Source organism: Mirounga angustirostris, unplaced genomic scaffold (genome assembly GCF_029215605.1).
Source record: "Mirounga angustirostris isolate CCGP_5_RB_7025 unplaced genomic scaffold, mMirAng1.0.hap1 SCAF_3, whole genome shotgun sequence".
Lineage (NCBI taxonomy): Eukaryota > Metazoa > Chordata > Mammalia > Carnivora > Phocidae > Mirounga > Mirounga angustirostris.
Genome location: NW_026991711.1, coordinates 26,390,305 through 26,411,120, shown reverse-complemented (window position 1 = coordinate 26,411,120; position 20,816 = coordinate 26,390,305).

The window sequence follows — 20,816 nt, the reverse complement described above, 5'->3', positions numbered from 1 at the left end:
CAGAAGCAGAAAGTAAAAAGGTGGTTGTCAGTGGCTGAATAAGGGACGAATGGGAAATACTGGTTAAGGAGTATGAAATTTTAGTTATGCAAATGAAAAACTTCTGGAGATCTAATGTATAACAATGTGGCTATCATTAACAATAGTGTATTGCTTAAATTTGCTGAGGGTCCATCTTAAGGGCTCTCACCACACACACACACACACACACACAAAACTATATGAGATGGTGGATATATTAATTTTCTTGATTGTGGTGATCATTTCACAATGTACATATATATCAAATCATCAGATTATACACCTTAAACATATACAAGTTATATTTGTCCATTATACCTTAATAAAACAAGAGGAAAAAGTAAGAAATTTAAAATAGAGCATCAAAACCAAAAAATGATGGTTCCTTGATAAAATTCATAAAATAAACCAAATTCAGGAAATATGAAATACTACAAAAAATATTAGACCCATATTGTGTATGTTAAGCACCAGGACCAATTCATTTTATCTTTATCACCTCACTTTAATGCTCATCCAACTCTATGTTGTTATTGTTATTGCTTCTAATTGCACAAAGTATAAATGCAATGTCCCTACCATGTTTGTTGTTAGGTATGACCATGTGACTTGCTTTTTCTAATTAAATATGGTAAGAAATGGCATTTGTTAATTCTAGGCAGAGGCTTTGAAAGCCATTACATAATTCAATATATTTATTTTTTACTATATAGGGTTGTGCAAGTGTGCATCAGAAAAATTATATAAAGCCTGAATATTAGAAAATAAGGCAAAAAAAAAAGTGAGTGGCATGGCCTGTCAATGACATATGAAGATTGAGAGCACCCAAGGTCTGTCTAGGGGCACATACTCAGTTTTTAAGAGGTTTTGGTTCTTCTTATCAAATTCAACACCCAAAGAAGAAATAATCCAAACAAGAAATGGGGAGAAGACATCAACAGACATTTCTGCAAAGAAGACATCCAAATGGCCAACAGACACATGAAAAAGTGCTCAACACCACTCAGCATCAGGGAAATACAAATCAAAACCTCAAAGAGATACCACCTCACAGCAGTCAGAATGGTTAAAATTAACAAATCAGGAAACGACAGATGTTGGCAGGGATGTGGAGAAAGGGGAACCCTCCTACACTGTTGGTAGGAATGCAAGCTGGTGCAGCCACTCTGGAAAACAGTATGGAGGTTCCTCAAAAAGTTGAAAATAGAGCTACCCTATGACCCAGCAATTGCACTACTGGGTACTTACCCCAAAGATACAAATGTAGTGATCCTAATGGCACGTGCACCCCAGTGTTTATAACAGCAATGTCCACAGTAGCCTAACTATGGAAAGAGCCTAGATGTCCATCAACAGATGAATGGATAAAGAAGATGTGGTATATATATACAATGGCATATTATGCAGCCATCAAAAAATGGAATCTTGCCATTTGCAATGACGTGGATGGAACTAGAGGGTATTATGCTAAGCAAAATAAGTCAATCAGAGAAAGACAAGTATCATGTGATCTCACTGATGTGAGGAATCTGAGAAACAAGACAGAGGATCATAGGGGAAGGGAGGGAAAAATGAAACAAGACAAAACCAGAGTGGGAGACAAACTGAAAGAGACTCTTAATCTCAGGAAACAAATTCAGGGTTGCTGGAGTGGAAGGGGGTGGGAGGAAGGGGAGGGCTGGGTGATGGACATTGGGGAGGGTATGTGTTATGGTGAGCGCTGTGAATTGTGTAAGACTGATGAATCACAGACATGTACCACTGAAACAAATAATACATTATATGTTAATAAAAAATTTTAAAAAAAGAGGTTTTTGTTCCTAAAGACAGCTTTAAGCCTGTACAAATAGTGTCACTGCAACTTAAAATGATCTTTGAGGTCCTACTGGAGAAAAACAAATTGAAAAAACTGTGTAATTTCCAAAGAAGGTAAATTTTGCAATACTCATTTCAGATAAGGCCAAAATGTTTTTCTTGCCAAGGTTCTGAATGTGCACAAAAACACTGGCTTTTTTCTTAAGATCAATGTATTACGAATATTGCAGAGAAAAAATCAAAATGTGTAAAAAATGGTAAGAAGTTTCTGGGGAGAATTGTTTTTACATGTGTATGTGTTAGAGAAGTGGTGATAGTGCTTTTGACCTTGGTCAGTACCTGGACTGTCATGCTGTGTGTGTGTGTTTGTGTGTGTGTGTGTGTGAAACATGGCAAGAAATACTGGCTCTCTGTCCTGACTTTTCACCTGCCATTACCTTTGAATAATCACTTCCTGCCCATACACTAGTGATAACTCATAGCACTACTGCTGGTATTTAAATGATAACTGGACAGAAGGCACAAAATGTTGAGTTGACAAAAACAGGTAGAAATTGACCAGAATGAGTTTAATATCAATTTAGATTTTCAATTAATGAGAATACTATGTCATATTTTAATTTGACATCTTATTTAAAACTATTTGTTTTCATTTATAGGCTTGGGAAAAATCTGTTTATAATGTTATAATATTAAGGAAAAATAATTTGTATTAAAAAATTAAGATACTGAAATTCAAAGCAGTATTCTTTTCTCACTTATTTACTCACATTTTATATAATTGTGATAAATTATATAATATATAATGTAAATAATATATATATGTAATGTGGTAAATATATTACAATTCTATAATGGTTTTTGATATGTGAGATCTTTTTATGTTCCTGAGCCAGTATCACACTATTCTAAGTAGTGAAGGTAGTAATACACTTAATTGATTGGTTGTTAACCATTCACTTCTCATTTTCCTTTACAGAAATGTTTTTAACTATTTGCACTGAATTATTCTTTCAGGTAAACTTTAAAAACACATTTAAAAAATTATTTGAGTACTTTGAAATATTAAGTTTATAATTTTTATGAAACCCTTATATAAATCATTATAATATTACCATGGTGATAACATTTTGAAGGAAAGGTGGAAGGTGTGAAAGTAATGTCAGAGTTTACTTGAAATTTTGTCTGGAGAATGATATTTAAACTGATATCTAAGGATGAATAACATATAAATATTGATTTTTGTATTTTTACTTTGTAAATAGGCACTTGAGTGATTCTTGTTTCTAGGTGTAATAGCTTTTCAATTGATTTCTCTAAGGTTGAAAGGTAGACTATTATGTCAACTGCTGATAATGAAAATTTTTATCTCTTCTAATGTGAATTGGTGTAACTTCTAGGAAATAATTAAATCATAGTAGTAATAGTGAATATCAATCTCTTACTCTTGCCCATAACTAGACTAAGAGTGGTTGTCTCTCCATTGGTATGCTGCACCCTACATTACTACATTTAATGCAAACCATATATACTGACTGCACATCATGTTTAAGTTCATTAGTTTAAAGGTAGCATCTTGTCCAAGAATATTTGAGTAAGAATTGGAATTTATCTATAAATACAGTTAAAAACTATGTGTTCATTATGTCAAGAAAACTATTACTTTTCTTTTATTGCTTTTATATTCCAAATGGTAAGTCAACATGTTATTCAAAATCTATTAAATACTTCTGAAACAAGGTTCTTTTCCTATTGTATACTCTGCACAAAATTCTAACAACTAAATAGATGTAGGGCAATAATTTGCACCCTGTCCTCTGTCAAGATTCATACTTAAATATCAAGAGCTGTATTTGCTCCTATATTTTTAACTTTACAAACATAGTATTTATCTGATTGGGGATTATTTAAAATTCATAATTGAGATTTTAATATTTCCTGTTTCAGAAAATATATAGGTATATTAAAGAAAGTGGTATATACACAGCATTTATGTTATGTAAACATAACTGAGTATCATTTGTGATTTACTGTACACATTAATCATTTGTAAATCTAGTCTCATACTTCAGAATTGGGCTTCATAGTATTACCTGGTTTGCAACAAATTGTATACACATTATTCTTTAACTATATTTAATCCCTTTCAAGTAGTCAACATTTTTTGTTACCAATCTCTCCAGTAATTTTTTATCCATACTGACTTCGTTTTAGAAACCTGGGAAATGAACATACATATTGAGTTTGGATAATTCTTTTTTTTTTTTTTTTAAAGATTTTATTTATTTGACAGAGAGAGACACAGCGAGAGAGGGAACACAGGCAGGGGAGTGGGAAAGGGAGAAGCAGGCTTCCCGCTGAGCAGGGAGCCCGATGTGGGGCTTGATCCCAGGACCCTGGGATCATGACCTGAGCCGAAGGCAGATGCTTAACGACTGAGCCACTCAGGCACCCCAAGTTTGGATAATTCTTTAATTGCTCTTCTAATTCAAATAATTTCACATTAAGAATCATAATTAGATATCTCTGCCTTTGATATTAAAACAAACAGGATTATTCATACTAATGTGAGATAAGAGTGACTTATACTGAATCTCTGATCTAGGCCATTTTGATTTGCTATACCAGGAGTGAAACTGCAAGCCAATCAATATGCCAACGGAAAATTGTGAGGAAGTTAGTTTAAATTGATTAAAAAAAGACTACTCTCTTTCCAAAAAATAAAAAAAATAAAAAATCTGTGGTAATTAACAGTAATAAATCTCTTATTATTAGCATGTTAAATATCAGTTTAAACCACTATAGCCCTTGAATCATCGATGAAAGGACTGATGCACTAATTTCTCTGACTTCTTCAAGTAGAATATTTCTGAAATATTGTATAAAAAATTTTTTCATTGGCTATATCTTTTCAACTTAAAACATTATTCATCTTATTTACAAAGTTTATATCATAGTCATACATACTATTTTCAATTTTCCCAAGAGTTAATTTAAGACATTAATGAAAAAGATATACAGGTTTTAAATATATTTTGTATGTACTCACTACTATTATGCACAACATGCTTAGACTCTTTGAGACAATTCTCAGTCAATGGAGGACAAGAGCCCAAATTATCTAGTGGACACTGGACTGCTTTCACCTAGCTCCTAAGAGGTTCATCTGCAGGCTTGCCTCCTGATAACTGAGAGCAGTAGCTTACTCTTGGATTACCTGACTCTACTGACCTGTTTTTTTTTTTTTTTCCTGTCCAGCCCCCCCCATTTCTGATACATGTGATTGCTTTTCTAACTAAATTATCTGAACCCAAGCCTTATTTTATAAGGAGCACAAGCTAAGAGACATAGAGAAAAAACAAAATAAAACAACAACAAAAAATCCTAGTAAGTTTTGTTATAGTTAAGGATATATAAAGAGGTACTGTTTACAAAATATATACCTGGCTTTTTCTTCTGAGAAACTACTATAATATTAATCAGGATTAGAGCAGGTTTAGGATTGGTAGCATGTAGCAGACATACTTTTTTAGATATATATAAAGAATATAAGGTTTTTTGCATTCACAGACGGAAGGAATTAAAAAAGAAGAGAAAGAAGAAAGGAAGGAAAGAAGGGAAAGTGGATAGAAAGGAAGGAGAAAGATAAGACAATGAGTGTGTGTTTGTGTGTGTGTTTGTGTAAACAGAGACAGAGACAGGAAGAGACAAAGAAGTGACAAATAGAACTCAGTTTCAGATTACTAGGACCCGATGAAATGTTATCATCAAAAGTATGTCAATATATTGTCAAAAAAAGAATAAATCTAAAAAAGATGTATCATCATGAATAGCTCCATTCTTTAGAAAGCAGTTTATTGATATGTTACAATAATCATAAAAAGTAGTGATATTTTTTAATTAATTTAAGGACGTAATATGAATCATGTGGAACATTTTCTGTATAGTGATTTTCAGAAAAATTATATATAGATGTTGCTGAACAATTGTATGCCACCCCTTTAGCTCCAAAAAAGTATATTATTTATGTAAATTATTGTATATCTGGTTTGTGGAATATGACAAATCACACTTTATGTTTAAATAATTTTCTATGAACATGACAACATGAAAAATATATTTATAAAATAAAAATACGAACAAAAATGTGGAGACTCTTTTATTTGAATTAGGGTAACAGTTTTTTTTTTTCAGGTGACTTATCTTTTAATATCTTCCAAATTTTAGAGTGGTGCTTTATATTAATTTTTTTATCATGCCATTTCTAATAAAATATAAATATTAGGTAGAGTTGATGGTGTTTAAGGCTAGCAAATACCAGCTATCCTTTGTCACATCTGTATTTCATTCTGGTATTTAGTTCACATCTTAAATTAGCTCATAATTCCAATTAGTTAACAATTCTGCCTAAATTTAGCATGGTTTTTCTCAGATTTCAGTACCAGTACCCACACAATGATTATCCATGTACATGGTTTAGGAAAAGGGATTGATTTCAGAACATAAGAGAACATGGGCATGGATCACTAATTTGTCTTTCAATATGTATATATTTTTCAGTCAATCAAGTGCTTATTATTCAGATAATCTAGGTTATGCTATGGGGGACCTCATTCCCCAAACTCTCAGTGGATTAAGTGTTCATTTCTCTCCCTAATTGTGTGTCCAGTGTATGAACTATGGACCATGGTTGAGAGGGTCCTTTATACTATGAAGTCTCCCAGAGACTCAGATGGATGGATTCATTATGATACTAGCATGTCAATAGGTGACCTCAGCATACACTGTGTCAGGGAGATAATAAGCTTCAGAGTACCATACAACCACGTTGCCTCATATTTCACTGGCACTCAATGCCAAAGGACTTAAATGAAAAAAGACTGGTTAATGTAGAGAGTCAGATTATTTGGTGAATATTACTCGTTTATCCATGTTCTTGTGCATTTTTTTTCTTTTAACACATCATACACAATCAATCATCCCCAGACCAAGCAACCTAAAAATGCATCAGTCACTTTATTCAGTTCAAATTCTAGAATGCTGGCGTACTGTTTACTAAGTTCAATAGCAGGTTTGGCTGTGGCTCTTAAACTGAACAAACTATGAACTAAAGGATAAATTACTTTTCCTCCACTAATTCCCAATATATTTAATGATGAAATATGGTCTGGATATCTGTATCTTTCTCATTATCAGAAAGGGAGGAATAGAAGGCCCTGAATAGTCGCAGGACTATAGCATTTCTGAAATTCTGATAAATAGGCATTATGAGCAGGCCCTACAATAGTGTTGGTGAATATTTATTGATTAAAACTCTTAATTCTGCTCTATAGGATTTGTTTCATGATGCATTGTTTCCTACGGTCCTGTCTGTACACTCAAGGAGATGCTTCTTGGCTTCCCTTGAGGGAATGTGCCTATCTTGGATTTGTTCAAATTTGTTTTTCAAAGATTTATTTATTTGAGAGAGAGAGAGAGAGACAGAGACAGAGACAGAAAGAGCGGGGGGGGGGGGAGGGCGGGGAAGAAAGAGGGAGAGAGAGTCTCAAGGCAACTCTGTGCTAAGCATGCAGCCCAGTGTGGGGCTCGATTTCATGACCCTGCAGACCCCGATCACAACCTGAGCTGAAACCAAGAGTCAGATGCTCAACCAACTGCACCACCCAGATGCCCCTGTTTAACTTTTTAAACTCATGTCCAATTAGAGGAATTTGAAGGAAGGGGCAAAAGTGTCAAATAACATTTTTAAAATTTTACTATTGTTATTCCAGGTTTGTACTTGTTTTAGAGTAAAACATTAAAAAATATGCTAAGTGAAATAAGTCAAACAGAGAAAGTAAATTATCATATGGTTTCACTTATTTGTGGAACATAAGGAATAGCATGGAGGACATTATGAGAAGGAAGCGAAAAATGAAGGGGGGGAAATCAGAGAGAGAGATGAACCACGAGAGACTACGGACTCTGAGAAACAAACAGGGTTTTAGAGGGGAGGGTAGTGGGGGGATGGGTTAGCCTGGTGATGGGTATTAAGGAGGGCACGTACTGCATGGAGCACTGGGTGTTATATGAAAACAATGAATCATGGATCATTACATCAAAAACTAATGATGTATTGTATGGTGACTAACATTTAATAAAATAAAATTAAAAAAAATTGATATATGTGATGCTAGCAAATATTCATACCTACAGTTATTAAGATATAATTTTCCATATCTGATATATAGCATATGTAATATATGATGTATGAAAATATAATTATATATATGTATATACATTATACACACACACACACACAAACACACATATATTCCTCCCTTCTACCTCTAAACTGTCTTTAACTTTTAAGCTTATAAGTAGAAATCTGGGCTTCTGAAGAAAAGCTATAGCCTGATTTTTCTCTAACCCAGTTAATGAAATTTTGAGGTTTAACTGTCCTCCATATCCTTAATCTGATCTTTGCCTTGAGGCACTTGGATCCTCTGGGAATTTTGGAAATAAATGGGAAGGCTACACTCTTATTTTTATCTTTTCTAAAATGCTGAGTTTTGATAGGGTGTTGCCTCTTAAAAGTCTTATCAATTATCTTCTACAGTTTGAGCCTCGTAACACCAAGGTCCAGAGTTCCAGAATGTTTTTACTTCACTTCATTTTTTGCTTTTCAGCAAATTCTTTACTTATCTCTTTCTGGTAATATCTGATAAAATTGAGTCAATAACAATAAAAAACACTAATGTTCTGTTTTTAAACTCTTCCCCTAGAGTTACAAAATAATTGGACATGCAGTCAGCCTCACAAGATTTTCAGAAACATGGTGTTACCAAATATTCTGCTACTGCTTAAAAGTGGCATTTTTCCAGCTTCTGCAAATCGTTTCCTCCATTCCCAACTAATAAGCTTGTGTCACACATTTTAGATTTGTTGAGATGGCACTCTACTCCTGAAACCAATGTCTGTGATTAATCAGGCAATTTCAGATCATGCTGCAGTATCAAATAAACCCAAAATATTAGTGGTTTAAAATAAATACATATTTTGCTCATTCTTTATGTCCAACTCAGGCCAGTGGTTGAACTATGATCTACATGGTTACTCAAAGTCCAAAACTATATGAGGCTCCACTAGAGCTAGTTTAGCATCAAAGTACATTTGATTCAGCAATTCAGTGATGCTCTGTATTTTATAGCATCATAATCCTAAGGCTTGTTCTCCTTCACAAGACAACTGAAATCACCCTATGTGTTCATGTAACCAGTGCCATGGAGAGGCAAAGGATGACTTCTATATAATGCCAAAAATACAGTATGAAGCAATTATAATACACACACACCCACAAAGGAATAACTTTTCTTCTTAGAAGCCTTCTGCTAATATCTTCTCTTATCTCCTCATAATTAATTCAATTGCTGCTCATTTTTTTCCTAGCCATTACATTAGAGATAATATTATGCTAAATAAGTTAGGTCCTTACAACTGTTTCAGTTGGAAATCTTCCCCTAAAATATTTCAGTAATTCAGTAGTTTCATAAAGAAGGGGAATGAATGTTGGACTACCTGATTACTAATGGGTATTTATTCAATTTGTGACAATTAATTCAAATTTTAGCCATTCTAACACACATTTGAGTTTCCTTTCTCATTTCAAATTCCTATTCTTCAACTACCTTTTTCTCTCGTGTCTAAGGAATCTGTATCTTTGTTTTTGTGTACCCATTTACTCATTTATTCAATACATGCTAAACTGTCTCCTCTGAAATTCCTCTGTTCTAGCTACTTTTTATAAAATTGCACTTATCAATAATTTAAATTGTATACTTGTTTTAACAAAAATAGAAAATACTTCTTTCAATCCACAGATTGCAGATTAATTTCTTCAAATAAGTACAAAATACTTTCCCAGTTCTATAAACTCTCCAATTGTTTAAATAACATTAATTTCTAGTTTTCTTTGATGTCATTTAGTGAAAACTTCATAAATTTACTATCATCAACCCAATGCAGTCTTTGTAAGTTTCAATCTCTTCTTTGCAAAAAATTCACTACATCCTTTAAGTGAGGGCCTGTTAAGTAAAATCTATCATTTTTGTTCGCATAAAAGATCTTTATTTTACTATATTCTTAAAGATTAGCATAAGTGAATTGATAATACTAGGTTGATATGTAATCTCTCTCTTGTCTCTGATTGTTGTTGAGAATTTTACTCTGTGTTTGGTGTTATCACATATGGACCTCTATGTGTGGATTTAGTAATATTTGTCTTCTTGGACATGGTAGAAATTCCTTAGTTATTTCTTTGAAATTACTTTTCTTCGTGTTAGTATATTCCTGGCTTTCATATGTGCCCAGTATCACATTTGATCCAACATTTCTCCTAGTTTTTTTCTTTGTAATTATTTTGACAAATCATATTATTAATAATTCTAAAATAAAAATTAATGTTAGACCTCCAATTTGTTCTTCTAGATTTTAACAATGTCTAATTGAGTAGTTTGTGAAATATGTAAACAGTGAATATATTTCTCACATAGGTAAGAAGTTAAATTTGAAAGAACATTACCACTAACTAGCCTCTTTTTTGTACTTTTTCATAATGTGAATAAACTACCATCTCCTTTCAAAAAGTGTATGTAGGTTGTTCTCTGATTAAAACAAAAAAAAATCACTTGGACAGGGAAGGCACAGAATTCATCCTTTCACCACTTTTGATCTCAGTGATGGGAAAAATGATCAATACCATTGTCTCTACTGGCCACTTGGTAATGCAACCAGATTTGACATAGTCATTGCCTAAGCCTTGAGATGTGGGAAGTCAGTGGGATCAGAAGTTGCATATTTTTGCCATAAGTACAAGAAAATAGGAGATGAGAATTCCTGTAGTAACATAGAGAACTAATAGAACGCCCTATGTAAGCACTAGTTTTATTCCTTCAAACCTTGCTACTCAGTGTGGTCCATGGATCAGAACATGGGCATCACCTGGGATTTAATGAAAATGAAAGTTACCAGTGATGCATATGCTCCAGATCTGTAAAACATAAAACTTAGTGTCTGATATAAATCACTCTTTTTATCAAGTAAATGTGTATTATTCCATTTGTAACACTTACCTATTGCAATAAACACTTTCAGCAGCAATGACCTCAAATAAATGAAACATATTTTAATGGAAAGACAGGTACTGAATACTCGTTTCATCAAAAAGGCTGATTCTGAATTGTTGACTTGTACAAAACTATCTTAGCTTTTAACATTTACCAATGCGATTACAGTGATAACTACAGAAGACACAAATGTGAGGAGGCATCTTCAGCATCTTCAAATTTTGATGTTATTTCAGGAAGATAGTGTACCTCACAGATAATTAACCCAGAGAAATTTAGAAAATGCATTTAAATATCACTCTGTCAAGCATGACTTCATTTAGATCAGAGAAGACAGTCTCCTATAACAAAATTTTGCAATGTACTTCTTATCCATGTTTTAGAAGAGTTTGATTTTCTTTTAAATAATAATTTTTTTGTTTCTATACCGTGTATTCTGTTCTTAATGCCTCTAATATACATTTGGATTATATCTTTTGACATTGGGATTGGATTTCAAACATTGTTTAGTCAAGTAGCCCCTATGAACATTCCTTCTGTAGTCATTCTCATCATCTTCCTGTCTTCTAGTGATGATGATGTTGATGTTTATGATAAAATATTAACAATTAAATCTTAAATCTTATTTCTCACGTCTTATTCTTAGTACTTTTTATGATTAGTGAATATATTCCTACAAGAAAAGTATTATTGAATTTTATATTTTTTAGAATTCTTGCTTGATTTAAGTTTCATGATATATGTCATATTTACCTCTTTTCAAATGGGGTCTTTCTCTACAGCACAAAACTTAGAACATGAGAATACTCAGTAAATATTTACTAAATGAATTGACTTATAAATGAATAAATGAATAAATATAATGCTTGGAGGCCAGATGCTTTATTTAATTGGTCTATCAATATTACTGCAATAAATAAAATCCATATACTTTTGAACTGTTAATTTTCTTACTGATATGATCTAGTCTAGAGCAATTCAAGCATGATTCATGTATGATATATTCATTTTAAAACTTCCAATTTCTGTTCTATTAACTTTTGCTTGATTTTTGATTGTATGCCTGACCAACAATAAAGTGAAATAGTTTACAAAGTTAGTCTTCAATGTTTCAATGTAATGTTTCTTATTTGTTTATAATTTATGAATATTATTAGGAAATTAAATGCATTCATCAATTTATTCATTAATTCAGATATTCAAAAATATTCATGGGGCACCTGGATGGCTCAGATGGCTAAGCATCTGCCTTCGGCTCAGGTCATGATCCCAGGGTCCTGGGATCGAGCCCCACATCGGGCTCCCTGCTGAGCAGGGAGCCTGCTTCTCCCTCTCCCTCTGTGCGTCCCTCCCCCTGCTTGTAGTCTCTCTCTCTCTGTCAAATAAATAAAATCTTAAAAAAAAAAAAATCATTACAGGGTGTATATGTAAGACATGAAAAAAACAGAGAAGTACTTGCTCAAAATAAGCTTGTATTTTGAGAGACAAAATAGAATAAAATAATTTCCAATAATGATAAGTGTTCACAAGAACCTAAAATAATGCTTTCCAATATAGGTTGATGAAATAATAATTTAGGATAGTCAGGAAAAAAAGTTTCTTAAATTAGCAGACATTTGAGCTAGGTTAGAATACTAAGAAAAAAAATCCAACCACAAATAAGGGAGAAACACTGAAAGAACAGCAAATGCAGAATTCTAAAACAGGCAAGGAAACATTTGAAAATTTGAAGAATAAAATAATGCTCTCTGTGGTTTCTTTAGAGAGTGGATAACAGAGCATATGGAGTTGGCAGAAAGGTTAGGATGCTATTGCAATTGCTTAGTCTAGAAGAAATGGTGGCTGGCTGGATGGTGGCTGAATTAATGGTAATACCTAATAAAACTGGTATATATTTCAATAATATATCAAAAAGGGTCAGTTAGGAGATTGAGCAGGGGAAGAAATGAAGTTTAGGAATCAAATATGACCGAGATTTTTAAAATGAGCACTTGATGGAGATGAGTTAGGGCTTCATGGGGTAGACTTCTTTTTCTTTGTTGCCTTTTCCTTCCCTTTTTCACTCTTTTCCTCTCTTAATATGTGGGAGCTAGTAAATGTTGAGTCCATGCAATTGGAGAGCAAGACTGTAAGTTTCTAGAGTGCCACATTAAGTAATAAAAGATATTGGGATCAAGCTTCTTTGTGTAGATTGGCCTTTGGTAGGTGTAGTGATTTTTTCTCAAACAATCTAGAATGGATTTAGGTGAGTTGATAAATTTGGTCTAGGAGATAAAATACTTGTTGCATATTTGTAAATATTTCCTCAAAGTAGTAGTAGTTTGGAACATATAAAAAATATATATACTGAGAAAGTACTTTTAGCTTGTCATCAATTCACTTCTATTCTCATTTTCGGCTTATCATATATTAGCATCCACATTCTAAATTTCTTGACTTATCATGTATTTTCTTTTACCAGATGAGCTAGATAAGGAAATAATTTCTCAGACACAAGGAATAGCATTGCTGTAACTGTATCTTAATCCACAATGTGAAGGCTTGAGATATACTGTTAACTAAGAAGTTCAGAGATATATAGAAACATGAAATAAATAATAAAGATATATATATATATTGCTCCACCCAAACATATTTCCAGTAATTACATTATTTTCAATAATGTAAAATGTTTAATCCGTAAAACTTTCCCTGTTTCTTTTTTAAGTTTTTATTTTAATTCATTAGTTAAAATACAGTGTTAATATATTAGTTTCAGTGTACAATACAGCAATTCAACAATTTCCGTACATGAAACATGTTTCCATTTATTTCTTTAGAGAGATCTTTAAGTTTTAATTCTTAAAAAAAAATAAAGGTTTTATTTTTTGACAGAGAGAGAGAGAGCACAAGCAAGGGGAACAGAATGCAGAGGGAGAGGGAGAAGCAGGCTCCCCGCCGAGCAGGGAGCCCGATGCGGGGTTCAATCCCAGGACCCTGGGATCATGACCTGAGCTGAAGGCAGACGTTGAACTGACTGAGCCAACCAGGCACCCTTTAAGCTTTAATTCTTAAAATAAAATATATTTTACCAATCAGATCATTAATTAAATCATACCTATTTTAAGCTTTATATGTAGGAAGCATAATGTTAGAATATATAATTATTTAATTTTCATCCTCAAGAAACATGCACTGGAAATCTTTTGTCTCTGGATATGTTAAGGATACAATGATATGAACTTAAGAGAAAAATACCAGAGAAGATTTATGTAATAATTGCTAAGGAAATATTATTTTTTTTAAGTTAACATTTTAATACTGATATTTTAAACAACTCAGAAATCAATACCATTCTCATTGAACTTCTAAATCTTAACATTGTTGGTCTTGACATTGATTATATAAAGCCAGACCAGAAAAATTAATGAAGATAAAAGACTTAAGAGGAAATACATTTTATTCCCATCCTATATGTAACTTTCTGACATCTAAATATGTTATATTGTCCATTCTACTATTTTGAAGATAATTTCCCCATGTTTTTTTTATTCAAAAACAATGAAAACAATGTAAATCTAGCACTGATAACTTCATGCTTGACTAAGTGGAAATGAGTATCTCTGGTTGGGTTTATGAAAATCCTTTTAATAACTACACACCTATATATACAACATCATCATCTACAACCCACAAATAGAAAAACGAAGTAACAACAAACCAGCAAAGTGGAAAAATTAATGAGACACCTACTGGAATTGATTTCAGGAGGGAATTACATGAATATTTATTTCTAATACTTTTGTATACAACCCAATAACAAATCACAATGCCAGATTTAGGTTAATCTATCAGTATCTTTTCCTTTCAAGAGCTCTTTAAATTTTGTCTTGGGGGGCACCTAGGGAGTGAAGTCAGTTGAGTATCCTACTCTTGGTTTCAGCTCAGGTCGGGATTTCAGGGTCATGGGATTGAGCCAGCTTAAAACTCTCTCTCTACCTGTCCCTCCCTCTCTCTCTCTCAAATAAATAAATAAATCTTTAAAAAAAATTTGGTCTTGGATAATATTTACTATTAAACTTTTTAAAAACCCTCCATGCCATTTTTTTTTAAATGCAGTTATTCTTCTCTTTCTGAGAATGTGCATATTTCCTATAGACTTCCACATTAGGAAAAAATTGGAAATATTGCTCTTATAATTCTTGAAATTGTTATTGTTTTTATATTCAGCTTCTATTTCTGATACTGTAAATATATAAGCATCAGATATTTATCAGAGTAAATCCCACTGACTTTTTCCTGGCATTGATTTACTTTATCACATTTTCCAATAGTTCATTCATTCTGTATCTTCAAAAAAAGCTCTTACATTTTAGTTTCCCAATTATACTTTCTTAGGTCCATCTCCATACCATGTTAATTACATTTCTTCAGATCTTGAAATACTAGTGAGTTATTTATTTATTATTTATTTATTTATATTTTTTTGTAGTTCCCAGTTTTTATTTAAATTCCAGTTAGTTAATACACAGTGTAATATTAGTTTCAGGTATAGAATTTTGTGATTCATTCACTTACATACAACAACCCAGTGTTCATCACAACAAATGTCCTCCTTAATCCCCATCACCCATTTAACCCTTCCCATTCACTTTCCCTCCAGCAACCCGCATTTTGCTCTCTACATTTAAGAGTCTGTTTTATGGTTTGCCTCTTTTTTTCCCCCGTGTTCACCTCTTTTGTTTCTAAAGTTCCACATATGAGTGAAATCATATGATATTTGTCTTTCTCTGACTGACTTACTTAGCTTAGCATAATATACCCTCTAGTTCCATCCATGTCTTGGCAAATGGCAAGATTTCATTCTTTCCATGGCTGAGTAATATTCCATTGTGTATATCTACCACCTCTTCTTTGTGCATTCATCAGTGAATGGACATTTGGGCTCTTTCCGTAATTTGGCTATAGTTGATAATGCTCTATAAATGTCAGGGTGCATGTATCCCTTTGAATCAGTATTTTTGTATCCTTTGGGTAAATACCAGTGGTGCAATTGCTGGATGGTGGGATAGTTCTATTTTTAACTTTTAGAGGAACATCCATAAGGTTTTCCACAGTGGCTGCAGCAGTTTGTATTCCCACCAACAGTGTAAGGGGTTCCCCTTTCTCTGCATCCTCACCAACATCTGTTGTTTCCTGTGTTGTTAAATTTTAGCCACTCTGACAGGTGTGAGATGATATCTCATTGTAGTATTTCCCTGATGATGAGAGATTTTGAGCATCTTTTCATCTGTTAGTCATCTATATGTCTTCTTTAGAAAAATGTCTATTCGTGTCTTCTGCCCATTTCTTAATTGGATTATTTGTTTTTTGGGTATTGAGTTTGATAAGTTCTTTATAGATTTTGAATACTACCCTTTATCAGATATGTCATTTGCAAATATCTTCTCCCATTCTGAAGGTTGCCTTTTGGTTTTGTTGATTGTTTTCTTCACTGTGCAGAAACTTTATTTTGATGAAGCCTCAATAGTTCATTTTTGCTTTTGTTTCCCTTGCCTCAGGAGACGTATCTAATAAGAAGTTGCTACAGCTGAGGTCAAAGAGGTTGCTGCTTGTGCTCTCCTCTAGGATTTTGATGGTTTCTTGTCTCACATTTAGTTCTTTCATCCATTTTGAATTTATTTTTGTGTATGATGTAAGAAAGTGGTCCAATTTCATCCTTTTGCATGTTGCTGTCCAGTTTTTCCAACACCATTTGTTGAAGAGACTGTCTTTTTTCCATTGGATATTCTTTCCTGCTTTGTCAAAGATTAGTTGACCATATGGTTATGGGTCCATTTCTGGGTTTTCTATTGTTTCACTGATCTATGTGTCTGTTTTTGTGCCAGTACCATACTGTCTTGATGACTACAGCTTTGTTAAATAGCTTTAAGTCCGGAACCGTGATGCCTCCAGTTTTGCTTTTCTTTTTCAAGATTACTTTGGCTATTCAGGTCTTCTGTGGTTCCATACAAATTTTGGGATTGTTTGTTCTAGCTCTGTGAAAAATGCTGGTGGTATTTTGATATGGGTTGCATTACATGTACAGGTTGCTTTGGGTAGTATAGACTTTTTAACAATATTTGTTAGGCATGGGATGTTTCTCCATTTCATTGCATCATCTTCAATTTGTTTCATAAGTGTTCTATAGTTTTCAGAGTACAGATCTTTTACCTCTTTGGTTAGATTTATGCTTAGATATCATGGATTTTGGTGAAATTATAAATGGAATAGAATCCTTGATTTCTCTTTCTCCTGCTTCATTATTGGTGTATAGAAATGCAAATGATTTCTGTACATTCATTTTGTATCCTGCAATTTTACCGAATTCATGCATCAGCTCTAGCATTTTCTTGGTAGAGTCTTTTGGGTTTTCTACATAGAGTATCATGCCATCTGTGAATAGAAAAAGTTTGACTTTTTCCCTGCTGATTTGGATGCCTTTTCTTTTTGTTGTCTGATTTCTGAGGCTAAGACTTCCAGTATATACTAAATAACAGTGGTGAGAGTGGACACCCCCATCTTGTTCCTGATCATAGAGGAAAAACTCTGTTTTTTCCCCTTTGAAGATGACATTAGCTATGTGTTTTTTCACATATGGCCTTTATGAATTTCAGATACGTTCCTTCTATTCCTACTTTGTTGAGGGTTTCTATTAAGAATCGATGCTGTACCTTGTCAAATGCTTTTTCTGCATCTACTGAGAGGATTATCCTTTAATTAATGTGGTGTGTCACACTGATTGATTTGCAAATACTGAACCACCCTTGCAATCCAGGAATAAATCCCACTGGATTGTGGTGAATGATTCTTTTAATGTACTATTCAATTCAACTGGCTAGTATTTTGTTGGGAATTTTTGCATCCATGTTCATCAGGGATATTGGCCTGTAGTTCTCTTTCTTAGTGGAGTCTTTGTCTGGTTTTGGAATCAGGGTAACGCTGTCCTTATGGAATGAGTTTGGAAATTTTCCTTCCATTTCTCTTTTGTGGAATAGTTGGAGAAAAATAGGTATTAACTCTTTTAAATGTTTGGTAGAATTCCCTTGTGAAACCATCTGGCCATGGACTTTTGTTTGTTGGGAGATTTTTGATTACTGATTGAATTTCTTTGCTGGTTATGATCTGTTCAAGTTTTCTATTTCTTCCCATTTCAGTTTTGGTAGTTTTTATGTTTCTAAGAATTTATCCATTTCTTCCAAAAATGTCCAATTTGTTGCCATATAATTTTTAATATTCTCTTATAATTATCTATATTTCTGTGGTGTTGGTTGTTATTTCTCCTGTTCATTTGTGATTTTATTTATTTGGGTCATTTCTCTTTTCTTTTTGATAAGTCTAGCTAGGGGTTTATCAATTTCTAAAATTTTTTCAAAGAATCAGCTCCTGGTTTCATTGATCTGTTCTACTGTTTTGTTTCTATATCATTTATTGCTGTTCTAATCTTTAATATTCCCCTCTTCTGCTGGCTTTAGGTTTAATTTGTTATTCTTTTTCTAACTTCTTTAGGTGTAGGGTTAGGTTGCTTATTTGAGATTTTTCTTGCTTCTTGAGGTAGGCCTGATTGCTATATACTTCCCTCTTATGAAAGCTTTTGCTGCATCCCAAAGGATTTGGACTGTCATGTTTTCATATTCATTTGTTTCCATGTAATTTTATCATTTTTAATTTCCTGGTTGACTCATCCATTCTCTCGTAGGATGATCTTTAACCTCCATGTATTTGTGTTCTTTCCAAATTTTTTCTTGTGGTTGACTTCAAGTTTCATAGTATTGTGGTAGGAAAATATGCATGGTATGATCTCAATCTTTTTGTTTTTACTGAGGCCTGATTGACCCAGTATGTGATATCTTCTGGAAAATGTCCCATGTGCATTTGAAAAGAATGTGTATTCTGTTGCTTTAGGATGAAATGTTCTAAATGTATCTGTGAAGTCCATCTGGTCCAGTGTGTCATTCAAAGCCATTGTTTCCTTGTTGATTTTCTGCTTAGATGATCGGTCCATTGCTGTAAGTGGGTGTAAAAGTCCACTACTATTACTGTATTTTTATTAATGAGTTTGTTTTTGTTTGTAATGAATTGTTTTATATATTTGTATGCTCTCAAGTTGGGGACATAAATATTTACCATTGTTAGATCTTGTTGGGTTGACCCCTTTACTATGATATAGTGCCCTTCTTCATCTTTTGTTATAGTCTTTGGTTTAAATTGTAGTTTTTCTGGCATAAGTATGGCTATTTTGGCCTTCTTTTGATGACTATTTCCATGATAAATGTGTCTCTATCCGCTCACTTACAATCTGCAGGTTACTTTAGGTCTACAATGAGTCTCTTGTAGGCAGCATATAGATAGGTCTTATTTTTTATCCATTCTGACATTCTATGTCCTTTGGAGCATTAGTCCATTTATATTCAGAGTAATTCTTGATAGATATGAATTTAGTACCATTTTATTACTTGTTTTATCATTGTTTCTGGAGATTTTCTCTGTAACTTTCTAGTCTTTGTTGCTTTTGGTCTTTCTTCCCCACTCAGAGAGTCCCCTTCAATATTTGTTGTAGGGCTGGTTTAGTGGTCAGATCTTTCTTAGTTTTTGTTTGTGTGGGAAACTCTGTCTCTCCTTCTATTCTGAATGATAGTCTTGCTGGGTAGAGTATTCTTGTCTGCATATTTTTCCCATTGAGCACATTGAATATTGAATATAACATGTCATTCTCTCCCGGCCTGTCAAGTTTCTGTGGAGAAATCTATCGTCAACTTTATTGGTCTTTCCTTGCATGTTAGGGAATTCTTTTGTCCTGCTCCTTTTCAGACTTTTTTTCTTTATATCTATATTTTCCAAATTTAACTACAATATGTGTTGGTATTAGCCTGCTTTTGTTGATTTTGACAGCATTTCTCTGTGCCTCCTGGATTTAGATATCTGTTTCCTTCCCCAGATCAGGGAAGATTTCAGCGATAATTTACTCAAATAAACTTGTCCCCTTTTCTCTTTTCTTCTTCTGTGACTCTTCAATTTGAATGTTATTAAGTCTACTTTTGTGACCCAAGATTTTTCTTCCCCTCTTTTGTTCAGCTTCATTATTTTCCATAAATCTTCTTTGCATATCACATTCATTACTCTGTTTCTTCCATTTTTGAGGTCATTACATCCAGTCAGTTTTGAATCTCAGTTACTGCATTTTTCATTTTGGCCCGATTTATATGTAGTTCTTTTATGCCTGTGGTAAGGGTCACACTGATGTCTTCTATGCTTTTCTCAAGCTCAGTGAGTATCCTTATGATTGTTGCTTAAAATTCTGGATCAGGCATATCACTTATATCTATTTTGATTAGATCTCTGGCCATGATCTTTTCATATTCATTTCAATGGCTTTTCTGTTCTTTCTTTTGATGAATTCCTCCATCATGGCATTTTGTCTAGGTCTGTGTCTTCTTCTGTGTTAGGAAAGCCTGTGTTTCCTGCTTCTGAGAGTAATGACTTTATGAAGAAGAGGTCATGTGATATCCAGGGCCTTGAACTTCAGGAAGTGTCTCTGCTGTGTGGTATGTGCACTCTGCTGTGTTTGGCTGTTCTTTCCCTCAACTCAGTCATCTGCAGTTTTCCTGGCCTACAGTAGGGAGTGTTTGGACCATGACCCAGAGTGTGGGGAGTTTTAATTAGATGTGCTCTGGTCTGCTTGTTAAAAGAGACCTGATGTTATTTCCACTAGAACTGAAGATTTGCAGAACTCTGTGGTTAGTAGACATGTTGTGTGTGGGGTTTTGTGCTGATCTTTTGGGGGAGGGGCCCGCTGTGCTGGTTCTGAGGCACAATTGCCCAAGAAAAGTAGTACCAGCAGAGCCCTCGGGGGTGGGA